Consider the following 6,246-nt stretch of genomic DNA (forward strand, 5'->3'; position numbering starts at 1 on the left):
AAGATAGTTCCTGCCGCAGTCTGGCTGGGCACAAAATCACGAGCCACTCACAGCCTTGTAGATTCAAACAGCAATTCTTTATTCCCAAACTCTAACCGGCACTCTACACGCACGTTCTGGGAAAATCCACACCTCCACCGGGCTCTGCATACCAAATACTCTCTGAATCCCGTGAGAACTCAGCGGGAACTCAAGGAGAGGGCGCCTGAGGCAGCAGGATACGCTGTATTCCCAGCAGGAGCAGGGTTACCTTTCTCAAATATTCATGCAATGTCACTGCAAATGACCTGGGTCCAAGGCAAGCCCATTTCCACAATGGAGAGTCCTCCCTCTAAGCAACATTGGGTAGGCTGACAAGGAAATTGCCATGTGTCATTCCTACTTGGCTATGACTCTCAGCAAGTTCCATGTGAGAAGGTAGGAAATAATTCTGATGAAAATTCAGATCTTCCTGCTAAAAAATTCAGAACACTGCTAAGTGTCTGGTGATATGAGGCCTGTTGAGGTATCCCTTTTAAGGTAAAGGGTAATTTGCTGCTCTCTTACAGCCAAAAAAATAGAGAAAAAATGCTGAGTAGAGCTCTTGAGATTTTGAAGGCATCATATTTTTTATTTTGGTGAGTTATACCAGTCCATATATTTTTTGTAGTATGCTGTATTATTTTATAGTATACTTCTTTCCCTTGTTATTATAAAACACTTGAGGTGACTTAAGAACCATGAGAGTAACGAGGAGAAAAAAAAGAAAAGCATCTAATGAAGGAATGGAATATCTGTTAGCTGTAACAAGTACGTGTTCTTATTTGTTGAACTGGAACCTCTCTAACATAATCAGTCTGTGGGGACATGGGCACATGAACTAGGGAAACAGACATGGGACTGGTGCTTGTGTCTACTCATTTCCAGAAGGCACATGTCTTCTACACCTTTTCTTAAGTGACTGAAGACAAACTACATGAGAATCCAGTATTTACATTGTGCCCATTTTGAGGCATTAAATGCATAAGGAAAAGATTACTTATGTCCAAGTAACATGCAAAAAATATTTTTTTAGAGAGAGAATTTTTCAAAATTTATTTATTTATTTATTTTAGTTATTGGCGGATCTTTGTTTGTATGTGGTGCTGAGGATTGAACCCGGGCCACACGCATGCCAGGCGAGCACGCTACCGCTTGAGCCACATCCCCAGCAAAAAATATTTTTAGGGGCTGGGATTGTGGCTCAGTGGTAAAGTGCTCGCCCAGCATGTGCGAGCCCCTGGGATCTATCCTCAGCACCACATAAGAATAAATAAATAAAATAAAGATATTGTGTCCAACTACAAATAAAAAATAAATATTAAAAAAATAAGGGCTGGGGTTGTGGCTCAGTGGTAGAGTGCTTGCCTAGCATGCATGAGGCACTGGGTTCAATCCTCAGCACCACATAAATATAAAATAAAGATATTGTGTCCACCTAAAACTTAAGAATAAATATTTTAAAAAAATTAAAAATATATATTTTTAAACCAACATGGTTAAGTGTTAAGATTTTTAGAAATCAGAATATTTATTCACATAATTTTAAAGTCATAGCTAATCATACTTTATGGTAATGATTTAAGTGATGCAGTTTTCACATTTGTTTCCTTCAGAGAAAAGGTAGATTAGTTGTTCTTGAACTAGTCAACACAGCTCTGCAAGAGGAGACATTCTTTCTGGCATGCTTTATTTTCAGTTCAGACACCTCAAATAGGTTTTTTTTTTCTAAATGCTGCCACTGTCTTCTGTTTGAAATTTATAAGCTCTTCTTTTGCAGATTCAGGAAGCTGTTCTAATTTCTGGCAGCAATTCTGCTGGTGTTCCTCAGCCAACTTGACATCTTTGCTTTTTTTTTTTTTTACTTTTTTTATTGGTTATTCAAAACATTACAAAGATTGCAGAATCTTTTTAACTGGGCCTTATCCAGAGCTTTGTTTGAGTTCTCTAGTTGATGAAGCCTTTGGTGCCTCTGTATGAGAGACCCTTCACTATAAGAGACCCTTCGCAGCCTCTGTAAGCATGTAATATTGGAGAAGCTCTGTCATCTTTAAATCTTCATCTGATGAGACTCTACCCTCTACTTTCCTAAGGTTTTCAAATTGTTCAGCAAACTTCAATAGGTATTTTTTGATGATCGTGGGTTTACCTAAAGCCAGGCTGTGCAAGCTGGCTGCAGTGTGAATATAATCATCAGCAACATTTGTATGAGATCTGGTCGTTTTGTCTGCTTTAGCACAGGAATCCTTGATCCTGTGGGAATAGTAAATAAGAAAGTTCTCTTGCTCCAAGAAGTCATCCACCTCCTTAACTGCAGGAAAAAGAACTTCATCAGCACTTTTCACCACACTTCTAAAGAAGCAACCAAACATCTCTTTTTTTCCACAGAATACTTAGATCCTTACTGTATTCTAGGAAAACATGAAAGTTGTGATTTACTGAGAACAGAATGAGAAAAAGCTACTAAAGAAATACTTCATGAGAGGACGTAATCTTCTTAAAGACAGCTAGATACACAGCTTCCAGTTATTGCTTCATCTTTGCAAATTCTTCTTTTGTCAGAGATCCTTCACCCTCTGCCAGTTTCTGCATCTTCTTTTGAGGACCATTTAAATGTGGTTTTTTAGGAGCAGGAGGAATAATAAGCCTAGTCTGTGGCTTCAATAGAGTATCATGTAGTCACACAAAGTTTTGATGTCACCTGGTGACAGAAAACTCTGGGCTCTGAAATGTGGGCTGTGGAGTCTTGGTGTGCACAGTCAACTTGACCTTATCTCTGTCACTGAGTGCATCAGGTATGTCAATCTTAAGTGAGGAATCAACATTCAGGTGCACAGAAACAGACCTCAGGTTGTCACAGTCCTCCTGCTGTTGCAGCTACTCGGGAACCATGTCTTGGCAATGCAGCTCTAGAGCAGGGGCTGCATGGCCTTACTCAGCACCACACAGAGGCCACTGACCAGAAGACTGTGACATGGAGAGCAGCACTGATGCTCTTCCAGTGAGGTACACTTTGACAGAGCACAGCCCATATATTGTTGACCGCAAAAGCTTCTGTGTTAGAGTGAGACCCAGGAAAGTATGTATAGTCTGCCTTGCCACCTGAGCCACCAGATACAATGGTGCTTGAATGGTGCTTGTAATATTGATGCTGTGAAGAGCCTTAGACAGGGCTCTAGGTGAATCATCACTCAGGCCTTCAGGATTTTTGAGCAAATCACTGTAATCACCCTCAGAGAACTATCTCCATTTTAGAGACAGGTCTTAGCCTGCTACCGGACTTTTATAGAGATTGGATATTCAACTATTGGCCACCAAGTTACCATGTGACCTGAGCTTCCCTCACAAACTGCTATAACCTGGCCCCCCAAGTTGTTAGGTTGCACGTGCAGTGCAGCACTGTCATTGAATGGAAGAGATACATATGAGACTGGATTGGGCAGGCCCTGATGGTGCAAGTACCATATCTAATGTACTGCCCTAAATGCCCCTGGCCCCACAGACTACAATGGAGGCAAGGAAGAGCAAGTCTAGGATACAGGAGATCTCCTAGATTTTCTCTTAGTATTATTATACTCTGTGAATATGAATTAGAATGGAAATCTCTTAGTATTGTCATGACCTGGGGACATCAATGGGAATTATAACTCTTCAATTCAGACTTAAGACACTTAGGGATGAATGTTTAGGTCCCTTTCCACACACAGGTAAAGATCTGCTGAGTTTTTGATGGAGACAAAAAAGAATATTAAATGGGTAGTGAAAGTAGATACAGTTGACCCTCTATGTCCACAGTTTCTGCATCTTCAGATTAAACAAACCTAGATTGAAAATTGTGTCTATGTACTGACTATTTTTTTGTCATATTCCATAGACCATACAGTATACCAATCATTTACAGTGCACTGTCACAGTGTTAGATATTATACATAATCTAGAATTGACTTAAAGCATACAGGAATATATAGTTTATAGGCAAATACTACAGCATTTGATGTAAGAGATTGAACATCCATGGACTTAGGTATTCATGGAGGAATCCTAGAACCAATTCCCCTTAGATACATGATCAGTTAACACAATTGAGGACTGTAATTGTGTATGTTTGTGTTTTCTTCCCTCTCTATATATATAATGTTCATAGTCTTCCTTCCCATTTATTAACATGAGACACTTTGCCTTTGTACCATAGTATTTAAGCATTTTAAACTTTATACCATAGTATTTAAAATATTGGACATCCACAACAAGAGCACTCAAGGAAACATTGCTCTCCTAAATAACAAGTGGAAATCACCTCTGGTTCTCCCAGCTTGGATGGCAAAAGGCCAGGGAGGAATTCACAACTCTGGGCTGGCAGGTCAATCTCACATATGGAGCCCACATCCTTGCTGGGCTTCCATATGGTCTCCCTACTCCCTGATAATTCGCTCTTGAAGAACTTGCACCCAAATCTTACTGCCAGGGTCTGCTTCTGGGACCCAAGCTCCAAACAGAGTTTGTTGTGGCTTCCTGAAGCTGTGAGAAGGCAGCCTAATACACAGCCTGTGGCCGATTGCAGTTTCCTCCAGGATTACAAGCAGGCTGTGACCTAATGTTCCAACAATTCCACCTTCCTCCTCCCTGAGGCCCGGAGAGGAGTCCTGGGCTCACAAACATGTGGGTGGCTGGGAGGGGCATCTGAACTTTTCGCCCACATCCTGCAAGGGAGAGGGAATAGGTTCCCTCCAGAAGCATGTGCTGGCTGTAAATAAAAGCTAAGTAGTACCACTACGAGATAACTGCAGGACACAGAAAAGTAGTTTCAGAGTGAGGGCAGCCATGGGCCAAGCTGACCAGATGGGTTTAGCTTCTAACAAAGAAGGGAGCCCACGCTTGATTTATTTATAACAGAAAACATCAAAGATTTTTGATAGAAAATTCTTCACCAAAACAGGATAAAGGTAGGGGCAGGAAGGTTGCTCAATTCTTAAAGGGTCATGCCCATCTCTGGTGATGCTTAGGGACCTTTTGGCAGAATGGAGGGGGAGTTCACTTGCAAAGGGCAATCTTGATAGCAGGGATTGCCGCTGTAAGTTCCCAATTGGTACCCCCTCGCTGGCTTCTCTGCTATAAAGGTCCTCATGCATCTCATGGTGGCTTCCCGCAGGAACTCATATTCAGCTATTACAGCCCACTGTTCCTAGACCCTCTGGAGGAAGGCAAATTGGCCTGTTGTTCCCCTCACCTGCACTGTTCATTATTCCCTGTTGCTCACACATGGTGGTTGGGGATGTTCTTCATCACCTCAGAGTTTAGTGAGGCAGAGAGTGGCCCCCTGGTTAAAGACATGATGGATTCTGGAATTTTCAGCCTTGGTAGGCCAAGTGCCAGTCAATTCAGTTTTTTCTCTGAAACTATGGATATAGGCCTGATCACTCTGGGGGGATGCCATTCGTGCCTTCTCCTTGGAAGCTTGTTCCCCACAACATTTCACAATTCAGTGGTTCACTGGGGATGACCTAATGCATGGAGAGCTAAGTACTCCGAACTCTTCTTGATTCCATTCCTCTTCTGGATGGAGGCCATGTTCCTGTTAATTACTTGAAAATAACACCTTGTCTTTACTACAGAATTCTTGCCAGCATGACCCACATTTACCATGGGTCCCTTCTATGTCCACCTCCTTACTCCTAGAACTCGTGGCATGTATACCATTTCCCAAGGGGTGGTCCAGTGGGGAGGTGAGTTGATGAGGAGTTCCCGCCTCAGGAGCTCAAGAGATCTGGGAACCGGGACCCTCATTTTTCCTGGACAGTTGGGTGTTTTCCCCCTCATAAGCCTCACACAGATGTAATTCCCTCTCTGGTGATAGTCTCCTATTTTGAAGGAGGTCTCCTTAGTGCTCTTTGGGAAAGAGATTGGAAAGTTCTTATAGCATCTAGATTTGGGGACTTCCATGTGATCCTAAACCAGGACTTCTATCTTCATAAATATGGATCTGGAGAATGTCTGTTCACCCTCTCAGAGAAGCTCCAGTTAGATGGCACCAGGACTTCAGCTTGAGCCAGACTGCCTCTCTGGGGCAGAGGAGAAGGAATATAGGAGGTATATATATATCTTCACTTGAACCATGTTCTGAATATATTTTTATCATTTTGTCTCTTTATGTAAGGATCAGATGAGACAAATCAGTGATGTTCACTCAAGGCATATGGACATTTATGCAATACAAGACTTCTGCTTTTC

The 6,246-nt window shown here is 42.0% G+C and overlaps 1 pseudogene; it reads right to left on the minus strand.

The window, feature by feature from the left end:
• Nucleotides 1-1,646: 1,646 nt before the first annotated feature.
• Nucleotides 1,647-2,610, minus strand: LOC143386160 (sorting nexin-5-like; annotated as a pseudogene).
• Nucleotides 2,611-6,246: the final 3,636 nt, after the last annotated feature.

Source organism: Callospermophilus lateralis, unplaced genomic scaffold, assembly GCF_048772815.1.
Source record: "Callospermophilus lateralis isolate mCalLat2 unplaced genomic scaffold, mCalLat2.hap1 Scaffold_1018, whole genome shotgun sequence".
NCBI classification, from domain to species: Eukaryota; Metazoa; Chordata; class Mammalia; order Rodentia; family Sciuridae; genus Callospermophilus; species Callospermophilus lateralis.